Source organism: Gasterosteus aculeatus, chromosome 10 (assembly GCF_964276395.1).
Source record: "Gasterosteus aculeatus chromosome 10, fGasAcu3.hap1.1, whole genome shotgun sequence".
Taxonomy (NCBI): domain Eukaryota; kingdom Metazoa; phylum Chordata; class Actinopteri; order Perciformes; family Gasterosteidae; genus Gasterosteus; species Gasterosteus aculeatus.
The window spans coordinates 18262772-18275125 of record NC_135697.1 but is presented as its reverse complement, the minus strand read 5'-3'; the positions used below and the strand labels follow the sequence as shown (position 1 = coordinate 18275125).

Genomic DNA, 12354 nt, shown 5'->3' with positions numbered 1-12354 from the left:
CATAAAACCATGATGTGAAAATAAATCATTTTGTGAAGAGACGGTTCTTCTAAACAATGACTGAGAACGTACACGCTAACACTTTAAGAGCAGCATGGTGACAATAATTACTTATAAATTGACTCATCAGAATATAACGACTGAAGAGCAGCATTCTGAAGCCCTTTGGATGCTCTTGAGGAGGAAAGTACCCTGGAACCTTTTCTGTGGTCTTTTAACATTCTCAGGGGTTAAAAATCTTTTAGAACCTTAACAATCCAGAACTCCTGAAGCTCAACTGGTGGAGCCCAGAATCCTGAGCCTCGATACAGCAGGAGATGAGTTTGTTAGCTGCTGGCTCAGTGGAGGCAGATATTCATGCTCTGAGTTCAGTAGTTCAGATGCCTTCAGGAGACCTGTGGGACCTCTCATGGATTCCTAATCCTCAGAAACCCAAGTGACCTCATCAAGAAGACGGGACCAGAGAACCATCGAACTAAAGTGAAGGTTACATCCTCATACAAAACGCCTCTTTTAATAAAAGAAGCTTCCTCTCCTCCTGGGGAGTGGGGGGCTTTACCTCCAACATGGTGGGAGCTTCCGATAAATCCAATAAATAATGATTTTATTTGTGTAAAGAGGTGTTGATAACAAACAGTCTTCTACATTGGTTCATTTTCACGTCGGTAACTTGAAAATGAATAAAGAGACGACCTTCTTCCCTTTATGCCTTTATTAGTCTAAATATCATTTTATACCAACTTGTCGTCTGTTCGATCTGAGACACTTCTCTAAATAAAAGGATTCTCCAGCGCACAAATCAGCACTTTTTATATTCAGACTTTTTGAATAATTAGTGGTAAACAGAAGAAGCTGATCTGCGATCAGTGATGTCATCGCTGTGCTAGGACAGCAGCCCCCCCCACGAGGACCTCCACCACGACTCCTCCACGACTCCACCGGATACCAATATGGTACAAAGGGGAAAATCCGCAGCGTTTGTCTGGGGGGGACGGGGACAAAAGGCTCAGTGTCTCTCGGTGTGTCCTTCCCCGGTGCCTTGTGGACGCCCCCCCCCCCCCCCGCCGTCACCGTACTAGTCACATTTTCCCGCCTCTGCTACTGGCGGCGTGGAGGTGTTGGGGAGGAACAGCGGCTTGGGGGGCACGTTGGGTTTGAGGGACGCCGTCCTGCGGACGAGGGCCCGCCGCCCCCCGTGAGGCCCGACGCCGCTGTAGCTGTGCTGCCGCGTCAGGCAGGCGGAGGGGGGGGGCCCGTTACTGCTGCTGTTGGTGTTCATCCTGGCAAGAAAGTGCGCGTGCTGCCCCCCCCGCTGGTTGAAGCTGTGGTGGCGCGGCGCGGCGTCGCCCCCTCCGCCCCCACCACTGCCCATCTTGATGAGCGGGTGGCGCTGGGAGAGGTGTCGATTGGAGGCCTCCCCCCCACCAGGTCCCTCCGGGATCACCTGCTGCTGCAACGGAGTGGAGGAGGAGGAAGAGCAGGAAGAGGGGATGGAGGTGGAGGAGGTGGGGTTGTTGGAGCAGGAGGAGGCGGAGGAGGAGCAGGAGGAGGAGGAGTTTTGAGCGGGCAGTGTGGAGGTGGAGGTGCTGCGGTACGGAGAAGACTCAGCCCGCTGGTGGTGCTGCCCGCCGTTGTTGTTGTGGTGGTTGCTATGGTGATGGCTTCGGCTGGAGTGGTGGGTGCGGGTGTGTCCGTGGAGGCTGGTGTTGTGATGAGGAGGAGGGAGTTGCTGGTGGGTGGACAAGGAGGTCCCGGGGAACAGGGAGCAGGAGGAGGTGGAGGTGAGGACCTTGATGCCTCCGGTCCCCGAGGCGCTGACCTCGTGGATGTGTTTGAGCAGCTCGTCCAGCGCCGACACGTCCGCCGCCGCCTGGGGGAGGGACTGATAGGAGTGGTGGTGTGGGGGGGCTCCGCCTCCTGCCGTCTCTCGCTCCTCACTCAGGACCCGCCTGTCCTCGGGGAGGTGCAGCGAGGTAGAGGAGGCGCCCGCCCCACAGGCCGCCCCGTTGCTCAAGTGGTCGTCACGGTGATGAGCGAAGGGAAACACCTGCTGAGCCACAGAGTTCCCCACAAAGGCCACGAAGCCCGGACCGGACCCTAACCCGCCGGGACCAAGTCCGGCTTGGGCTTCCTTGGTGGTGTTGTGGTTCTGGTTCTGGTGGTTCCCCGCGGCCCTCATGCTCTTGGGGACGGGGAGCTCTGGGGTGCAGCCGGGTGTAGGCAGACCGGACATCTCTCCGTCAGCCTGAGACTAAACAGAGAGGCATGGTTATGCTCTGTGAGGTCAGAGGTCATCGTCGTATGGTCTGTGGGGTCAGAGGTCATCTTGATGTTCAGAAGAACCATTGGACACATGGAGGATGTTTTAGGGGAAGCCATATATGGAGGCAGTTTAGTCATTTATAATAAGGGGAGAAGAAGAAACCTCTAGTGACATCATTATGATGTCATACCTGGGAGAGGCTGAGGTCAGGGTCCCCCAGCTGCAGGCCCTGGTGGGCGGGGTCGTGGAGGTAAGGCTCCACCTGCCCGTTGGGGATGAAGGAGCCGCACATCCTCAGAGGGGACACCTCCAGCTTCTCCTCCTGCACCACCACGACACCACAGAAGAAGAGCAGAGAAACAAGGGGTCAGTCAAACCAGATGAGAACCGCCCCACAATGCAACGCTCCAGTTGACAAAGACAAGTAAGTATATGAAAGTGTGTTTCATCATTTTATCTTCTGTCTTCGGTTTGGTTCATTTGAGAGGAGTTTATGACTGATTCTGTAAAAAGGCTCCTCCCATCAGCCTCCAGAGGCTCCACCCACCTTGGGCTGCCCATCCAGCAGGCCGTTGAGCTTGGCCAGCGATCGCAGTGACAGGGCGTGCGGCAGTGTCAGGGCGTGCGGCAGCGACACCTCGGGGTCCTTCCCGTGTCCCCCTTCCCGCCGGGCGCCACCGCGGCCGCAGTAGTGCGAGGCTAGAAGGCCTGACAGGAGGGCGCCCAGAGAGAAGGCCACCAGCACGCAGGCGATCAGCAGCGTGTAGTGGACCTCGGACACGGAACGCTGCTCCGCCTCCGGGAGGCGCCGGACGCCTGCAACGCCTGTTGGGGGAAGCAGGAAGCACAATAAATTCTCCTATTTCTCTGCTTGTATTTTAGCTGGCAAAGGCCTGATCCCTTCACTGGTAACCAGTCCTCTCCCTTCACTGGTAACCAGTCCTCTCCCTTCACTGGTAACCAGTCCTCTCCCTTCCCTGGTTACCAGTCCTCTCCCTTCACTGGTTACCAGTCATCTCCTTCCACTGGTTACCAGTCCTCTCCCTTCACTGGTAATCAGTCCTCTCCCTTCACTGGTTACTAGTCCTCTCCTTCCACTGGTTACCAGTCCTCTCCCTTCACTGGTTACTAGTCCTCTCCCTTCACTGGTTACCAGTCCTCTCCCTTCACTGGTTACTAGTCCTCTCCTTCCACTGGTTACCAGTCCTCTCCCTTCACTGGTTACTAGTCCTCTCCCTTCACTGGTTACCAGTCCTCTCCCTTCACTGGTTACCAGTCATCTCCTTCCACTGGTTACCAGTCCTCTCCCTTCACTGGTTTCTAGTCCTCTCCCTTCACTGGTAATCAGTCCTCTCCCTTCACTGGTTACTAGTCCTCTCCTTCCACTGGTTACCAGTCCTCTCCCTTCACTGGTTACTAGTCCTCTCCCTTCACTGGTTACCAGTCCTCTCCCTTCACTGGCTACTAGTCATCTCCTTCCACTGGTTACCAGTCCTCTCCCTTTACTGGTTACCAGTCATCTCCTTCCACTGGTTACCAGTCCTCTCCCTTCACTGGTTACTAGTCCTCTCCCTTCACTGGTTACCAGTCATCTCCTTCCACTGGTTACCAGTCCTCTCCCTTCACTGGTTACCAGTCCTCTCCCTTCACTGGTTACTAGTCCTCTCCCTTCACTGGTTACTAGTTATCTCCTTCCACTGGTTACCAGTCCTCTCCCTTCACTGGTTACTAGTCCTCTCCCTTCACTGGTTACTAGTCATCTCCTTCCACTGGTTACCAGTCCTCTCCCTTCACTGGTTACTAGTCATCTCCTTCCACTGGTTACCAATCATCTCCCTTCACTGGTTACTAGTCCTCTCCCTTCACTGGTGACCAGTCCTCTCCCTTCACTGGTTACTAGCCATCTCCTTCCACTGGTTACTAGTCCTCTCCCTTCACTGGTTACCAGTCCTCTCCCTTCACTGGTTACTAGTCCTCTCCCTTCACTGGTTACCAGTCCTATCCCTTCACTGGTTACTAGTCATCTCCTTCCACTGGTTACCAGTCCTCTCCCTTCACTGGTTACCAGTCATCTCCTTCCACTGGTTACCAGTCCTCTCCCTTCACTGGTTACCAGTCATCTCCTTCCACTGGTTACCAGTCCTCTCCCTTCACTGGTTACCAGTCCTCTCCCTTCACTGGTTACTAGTCCTCTCCCTTCACTGGTTACCAGTCCTCTCCCTTCACTGGTTACCAGTCCTCTCCCTTCACTGGTTACTAGTTATCTCCTTCCACTGGTTACCAGTCCTCTCCCTTCACTGGTTACTAGTCCTCTCCCTTCACTGGTTACTAGTCCTCTCCCTTCACTGGTTACTAGTCCTCTCCTTCCACTGGTTACCAATCATCTCCCTTCACTGGTTACTAGTCCTCTCCCTTCACTGGTAACCAGTCCTCTCCCTTCACTGGTTACTAGTCATCTCCTTCCACTGGTTACTAGTCCTCTCCCTTCACTGGTTACTAGTCCTCTCCCTTCACTGGTTACCAGTCCTCTCCCTTCACTGGTTACCAATCCTCTCCCTTCACTGGTTACCAGTCATCTCCTTCCACTGGTTACCAGTCCTCTCCCTTCACTGGTTACCAGTCCTCTCCCTTCACTGGTTACTAGTCCTCTCCCTTCACTGGTTACTAGTTATCTCCTTCCACTGGTTACCAGTCCTCTCCCTTCACTGGTTACTAGTCCTCTCCCTTCACTGGTTACTAGTCATCTCCTTCCACTGGTTACCAGTCCTCTCCCTTCACTGGTTACTAGTCATCTCCTTCCACTGGTTACCAATCATCTCCCTTCACTGGTTACTAGTCCTCTCCCTTCACTGGTGACCAGTCCTCTCCCTTCACTGGTTACTAGCCATCTCCTTCCACTGGTTACTAGTCCTCTCCCTTCACTGGTTACCAGTCCTCTCCCTTCACTGGTTACTAGTCCTCTTCCTTCACTGGTTACCAGTCCTCTCCCTTCACTGGTTACCAGTCATCTCCTTCCACTGGTTACCAGTCCTCTCCCTTCACTGGTTACCAGTCATCTCCTTCCACTGGTTACCAGTCCTCTCCCTTCACTGGTTACCAGTCATCTCCTTCCACTGGTTACCAGTCCTCTCCCTTCACTGGTTACTAGTCCTCTCCCTTCACTGGTTACCAGTCCTCTCCCTTCACTGGTTACCAGTCATCTCCTTCCACTGGTTACCAGTCCTCTCCCTTCACTGGTTACCAGTCCTCTCCCTTCACTGGTTACTAGTCCTCTCCCTTCACTGGTTACTAGTTATCTCCTTCCACTGGTTACCAGTCCTCTCCCTTCACTGGTTACTAGTCCTCTCCCTTCACTGGTTACTAGTCATCTCCTTCCACTGGTTACCAGTCCTCTCCCTTCACTGGTTACTAGTCATCTCCTTCCACTGGTTACCAATCATCTCCCTTCACTGGTTACTAGTCCTCTCCCTTCACTGGTGACCAGTCCTCTCCCTTCACTGGTTACTAGCCATCTCCTTCCACTGGTTACTAGTCCTCTCCCTTCACTGGTTACCAGTCCTCTCCCTTCACTGGTTACTAGTCCTCTCCCTTCACTGGTTACCAGTCCTCTCCCTTCACTGGTTACCAGTCATCTCCTTCCACTGGTTACCAGTCCTCTCCCTTCACTGGTTACCAGTCATCTCCTTCCACTGGTTACCAGTCCTCTCCCTTCACTGGTTACCAGTCATCTCCTTCCACTGGTTACCAGTCCTCTCCCTTCACTGGTTACTAGTCCTCTCCCTTCACTGGTTACCAGTCCTCTCCCTTCACTGGTTACCAGTCATCTCCTTCCACTGGTTACCAGTCCTCTCCCTTCACTGGTTACAATTACAAACATACAAAATCAAACAGGAAACAAACCGTGACACTAATGTTTTGATGAGTAAAAGCAGTGATACTTCTTACCGAAGGACAAGTCGGCTGCAGGCTCCTGTTTCCAAGCAGTCGCCGACAATTCAGCTGCAAAAAAACAACAAAAACCACGCTCACATTTTGCAGAACCAACCAATCTTCCAATCAGTCCTCAGGCCTGAAGACACATTGAGTCTCATGGAGTCTCATGGAGTCTTAAGGTGTCACATGGGCTCTCATGGAGTCTCGTGGCTCCTCATGGTGTCACGTGGAGTCTCAGGTGGTCATGAGTGGGTTTGACTTACTGTGGCAGCTGACTGGGGCAGAAGGGATGTTGGGACCGTCCACGTCCTGCTCGAACCCGGCCCTGCAGGGACACAAAGGACGGGGGTGCGAGTTAAAGACAACCTGTTGCCACTGGTTACGTCCCCGGGGGATGGATGACGCACACAGAGAAGGAGTTAAGATGTGAGGTTAACTAGACCGTGTCACGTAGTTCATCCTCTACCTTAAGGGGGGGGGGCATTCACCTCAGCTCTGGTTAACGAGGACTTGAACCTGGATTTGGATTCTTCTTCTGGGTCCACATCCAAATCAGGCGGCTCCCCTTAGCTTATTAAAACAAGCTAACAATAATTGTGGTTTTACAGACTCGCTGAGGCGTCCAAGGGATCTGTAACTTTGATCGGCTGGGTCTCGGACCCCTGGTATCTGCCTCAGTCCTCTGCTCCATAGACTATAAGACATAGTCTATGAGACTCGACTTCTCTCTTGATTTATTCCCTCAGTAAACATTGTAAACATGAGTTTATGTTCTCCTCAGTACAAATATAGTATTCCATGTCGACGGCAAAATCTCATAACTTTGAAACGTCCACAAACCTTTATCTCATCCACGTCATCATGAACCAGAGAGTTCGACCACAACAGGTCATTGTTGAGCCAAACGTACAGCACCTGCTCACGTTGATCACTGCGCACTCAATGTAACGCGTTGGATTTTGCACAACCAGCTTTTAGCTCGGTGACGATCGCCGAAAAAAAACGGAAATCCCACAAATGATCAGTTTGATCGGTTTGATCGGTTTGGGGCATCGTGAGCTTTCGCAACCGGCCAATGAAGGTGGAGGTCATGAGCGATGTGAATGATGATGTGAGACCCGATGCTGTTTACACGTACGGGGACTATTTGTCTCTGACTACTGAAATGAGACACGTTTGGTGGTAAAAGGACGTCTCTTGTAACAGCTCTCCAACGTTCCAAACACTGTCCACGGCCTGGAGACGGGTTACTTGTTGGTGAGGACACCTGTCGTACACCTTCGCCTCCATGAGGAGAAGAGTTCCTCAGTCGGGTTGAGGAAAGGAGCGTATGGGGGCAAATACAGGCTGGTAGATTGTGCATGAAAACATGCGTGCACCATTTCAGCTTGTGGAAGCACACAATGACATCATCACACCATCATCATCATCATCAGGGAAGGTTACGAGGAGAGCTGCATCACATGAGCCAACGGGAGCCCTGCGCCCGACCACACATCCTGGGGTCTTGGCAGAATTGGTCAAGTAATTAGAAAGGCGGCAGCGTGGGGTCAAAGGTCGTACATGGGACGCTAGAAACAGTGTCTGATAGAGAACGATGATCAAATATCACATCTACAGATAATGGTCCACGCTAATTAGTGGGAATGGATCTCATTATTTTCAAACCTCATGATCTAAACAATATTGTTAGTCAGCATCCATAAAACTATCCACTAAGGTTTATGCAGCAAATCCTCCTCATGATGAGATGTTCTATCTGTTGATAGTTAGATGACCGTAATCAAATGAATGGACCATCTTTTCAACTGTAACGTAGAATTCGCATTTTGAAATAGTACTTTGATGTCACATTGAGTCACATTGATCTGGTGATTTTAGTTGATGAACAAGTCATCGTTGGTTTTTGTGGATTGTCCAAACAATTGAAAAAAAAGTGTTTGGCAATTTGATCATTGGTTGTTTTGTATGAAGAGTTTTGAAAAATGGCATCAAGGTTCTGAAAAAGCAAAGTGACTGTAAAAGAACTAAGGAAGACAAAGTGAGACCCACTTGAAGCCGGGCGCCATGTTGGCACAAGTCCCGGTCCGGAGCCAGATGCAGTACGGGTCCCGGGAGGCCAAGCAGGCTCTGAGGAGAGAGAGGAGAGTTTATCTGGATCTACTGAAACATGTTCCACCATCAGACCCGCCCTCAGACCCTCAGACCATCAGACCCTTAGACCATCAGACCATCAGACCCTTAGACCATCAGACCCTTAGACCATGAGACCCTCAGACCCTTAGACCATCAGACCATCAGACCCTTAGACCATCAGACCCTTAGACCATGAGACCCTCAGACCCTCAGACCATCAGACCCTTAGACCATGAGACCCTCAGACCCTCAGACCATCAGACCCTTAGACCATGAGACCCTCAGAGGTCTAAGGTTCTAAACACACAGACTCACTTCTACAGGATTGATTTTGTTGCAAAATGAAGTTGTTTAATCGTGTTCAGATCCGTTTGGAATCAACACAAATATGAAGTCTAAGAAGGAGCACATTGAGAAGGAGGAGCAGATGGAGCAGGATGAGCAGCAGGATCATTATAGTGAGGAGGAGAAACAGTGAGGTGGAGGAGCAGACAAAGGAAGAGCAGGTGGAGGAATAGGAGCAGGAGAGTGAGACGGAGCAGGTGGAGGAAGAGGAGCAGCAGAGTGAGACGGAGCAGGTGGAGGAATAGGAGCAGCAGCAGGAGAAGGAGCAGGTGGAGGAAGAGGAGCAGCAGAGTGAGACGGAGCAGGTGGAGGACGAAGAGCAGGAGAGTGAGACGGAGCAGGTGGCGGAAGAGGACCAGCAGAGTGAGAAGGAGCAGGTGGAGGAAAAGGAGCAGCAGCAGGAGAAGGAGCAGGTGGAGGAAGAAGAGCAGGAGAGTGAGACGGAGCAGGTGGAGGAAGAGGAGCAGCAGAGTGAGACGGAGCAGGTGGAGGAAGAAGAGCAGCAGCAGAGTGAGAAGGAGCACGTGGAGGAAGAGGAGCAGCAGCAGGAGAAGGAGCAGGTGGAGGAAGAGGAGCAGCAGAGTGAGAAGGAGCAGGTGGAGGAAGAAGAGCAGCAGCAGAGTGAGAAGGAGCACGTGGAGGAAGAGGAGCAGCAGCAGAGTGAGAAGGAGCACGTGGAGGAAGAGGAGCAGCAGAGTGAGAAGGAGCAGGTGGAGGAAGAAGAGCAGCAGCAGAGTGAGAAGGAGCACGTGGAGGAAGAGGAGCAGCAGAGTGAGAAGGAGCACGTGGAGGAAGAGGAGCAGCAGCAGGAGAAGGAGCAGGTGGAGGAAGAGGAGCAGCAGAGTGAGACGGAGCAGGTGGAGGAAGAAGAGCAGCAGCAGAGTGAGAAGGAGCACGTGGAGGAAGAGGAGCAGCAGCAGGAGAAGGAGCAGGTGGAGGAAGAGGAGCAGCAGAGTGAGAAGGAGCAGGTGGAGGAAGAAGAGCAGCAGCAGAGTGAGAAGGAGCACGTGGAGGAAGAGGAGCAGCAGCAGGAGAAGGAGCAGGTGGAGGAAGAGGAGCAGCAGAGTGAGAAGGAGCAGGTGTAGGAGGAGCAGCAGAGTGAGAAGGAGCAGGTGGAGGAAGAGGAGCAGCAGAGTGAGAAGGAGCAGGTGGAGGAGAAGTGGCCCCTCTCACCTCCTGCAGCTCCCGTGCTGAGTGCAGCGGCTGAGCGGGACCCTGATGACGCAGCTGGAGAAGGCCACGAACAGAGCCTGGTGGTCCTTGTCCAGCTCCAGGGCCAGAACCCTCCTGTCCTCCTGACCCTGAACGTCACACCTGCACATAGCGAGAGAAGGTTCAGCAGGTCCTCCTTCCAGGAGCAGCGGGTCCCCGTGTCCCCCTCTGGGTTCTCACCTGGACGGGTTGTAGACGTGGATGTCCTCCAGCAGCTTGGACCCCGAGCTGTCATTGGGATGCGTGGAGGCCAGAACCTTGAGGACCCGGCCGTCGTCCGAGCCAAGGAACATGACGGTCCGGTCCTTGTGGGGCCCGGCAGACACGTCCACCACAATCTGGGTCAGCTTCGACCTGCAGGTCAAGAACCGGACCCTCGGTGACTGATTGAGGAACCCTGAGCCCTGCAGATGTTCTTAAATCACCCCTTTATATTCTATTGTTCTAATCTATTCTACTTGGTTTATCAAATCAGATCACCACATTATGTTATGACTCAGAAGGACCCGAGGAGGACACTGACCAGTGATCTAGACTCTGGGCTTCTGATCAAAACACACACATTCGCTCGTCAATGTCTCACTTGACCAATCGTATGGAGCGAGAGGCGGGCCTTCCCTCCAACTTTCTGTTTAGTAGCAGGTAGATGTGGTGGAATCGGTATCGATGTTATTGATCCTGAATGAAGATGAACTACAAAATTAAAGACTAAGAGCTGGATGTCTTTTGATCTTGAGTTTATGGTCTCAGTCTCTGGTTTCAAGTCTTCTTCAATACAGATGATGTTCATTTGGAGTCAACAGACCATAAAGCAGGCGATGCTTTAGGGCGGGGCTACACGCGGATTGACAGGTATCTACATCCTGCTCAGTACAGATGCGGTGACTTCCTGTTCACTGGTTGATAAAAGAAGATGCTGACCGCCGTAATTCAAGATGTCCACTTGTCATCCTCTGATCACGTCGATGCTCTGGTGGGATCTTGAAACAGTGAAATACAATCCAGCGTTTCCAGGAGGATCCTCAGACCAGTTACAAACCCGCCTGCGCTCTGGTCTAGTTACCTGCTGGAGGTTCTGGTGAAGCAGGGCCGGTGGTTGATGGAGGGAACCGCCTCGTCCATCAGAGGATATGACTTGATGAACATCAGCATCTCGTCGGGAAAAAGAACCGAGGAGGTGAAGTCCACCGCCGGGCCGTCCCCCGCACAAGAGCCGGGTCTGGAGGGACAAAGTAGCACAATGAATAACCTTCTTAAATACCTTTCATCTGGATCCTGGTGGTCCTGGATCCGTGAAAGTATCACCTGGGTCTGGGAACCTGCTCGTCGGGGACCGGGGTCCAGGAGGAGTCGCTGGTCCGCTGCTCCTTGAACTTCCCGCTGAAGACCTCCTCGATGTCGTCCATGTAGAAGGCGCAGACAGCCGAGCCGGGGATGCTGCAGAGAGACAGACGGATCTACTCTGTTTGATGTCCATCAAAGAGTTCAGAGACAGATTAAGTATTGAGCTTCATGTGACGGAGACGCTTCACGGGACAGACGTCTCTGCTGGATCGATCTATTCTCGTGAGGAGGTTTCTAAGCAGAACAACTCCTCCCTTTTGTAAATACTCATAGTCTTCAAATATTGATGTGTTCTCCTTCACTAATGTGTCCTCACTCCTCAGGTCCTCACAGGGACAGGAGACATGTTCCTGCTGTCTACCTGTTGGTCTGAGTGGTGAAGACCCCGACCACAGCCGGTTTCTGGTTTATCTGAAGCACGTTGGTGAGGGACTGAAGGACGTCAAAGTAGAAGAAGGAGTCTCCGGAGACAGAACAGTTGAGACGGGCCTGAGGACGCACACACACACGGGTCAGGAGACAGTCTTGGCCCGTGTCCTCTGTTCATTTCACTCTGTGTGAAGTCACCTTGAGGAAGGAGGTCCAGTATCTCTCTAGAACTCGAGGTGAGCCTCCGTTGTCGTTCTTGCAGACCCGGGCCACTCGAGAGAAGACCACCTGGAGAGACAGACGGTTCTTTTAGTCCTGCTCACAGTCCCTTGCGTTCTCCTAGTCCGGTTCCTCGGGTTCTCTTTGTCCGGCTCAGAGACCCTTGGGTTCTCGTAGGATAACTATAGGCTCATGTCCCCCTGTGGACTGACTCTGAAGAACCTCGTGGGACCATCGGAGGATCAGCAGCACTTATTGATGTATTCCTGAGGAACAATCCACGTACTACTTCCATCTTGGGACAAAAAGCCATTGACGAGCCAATCAGAGCAGAGCGTGTCCTCCATTGATTACGTATCAAATCAATACAATCAATACAAACACAGACACACACACCTTGCCCAGCGCGGTGTACTCCACCGCAATCTCGCTCAGGAAGAAGTAGACGTAGTTACCGTAGTCGATGGCGTGCAGGAAGTGAGGCTCTGCAGAGAGGGGAGGAGAAGAAGACGTAAAGGAAGATGAAGAAGGAG

General features: G+C 52.5%; 1 pseudogene across 1 annotated transcript in view; it reads right to left on the bottom strand.

Annotated features, from left to right (window-relative positions):
• Positions 1–697: 697 nt before the first annotated feature.
• Positions 698–12354, bottom strand: part of LOC120826646 (semaphorin-6C-like) — a 30693-nt pseudogene continuing 19036 nt past the window's right edge. Inside the window, exons 9-21 of the transcript XR_013451038.1 lie at positions 12218–12327; positions 11801–11890; positions 11595–11722; positions 11195–11326; positions 10953–11108; positions 10070–10243; positions 9851–9991; positions 8249–8326; positions 6460–6521; positions 6209–6262; positions 2811–3088; positions 2454–2585; positions 698–2251 (exon numbers count right to left, since the gene is read on the bottom strand). The product of XR_013451038.1 is annotated as a semaphorin-6C-like (transcript). The remainder of the gene's footprint in view (positions 2252–2453; positions 2586–2810; positions 3089–6208; positions 6263–6459; positions 6522–8248; positions 8327–9850; positions 9992–10069; positions 10244–10952; positions 11109–11194; positions 11327–11594; positions 11723–11800; positions 11891–12217; positions 12328–12354) is intronic.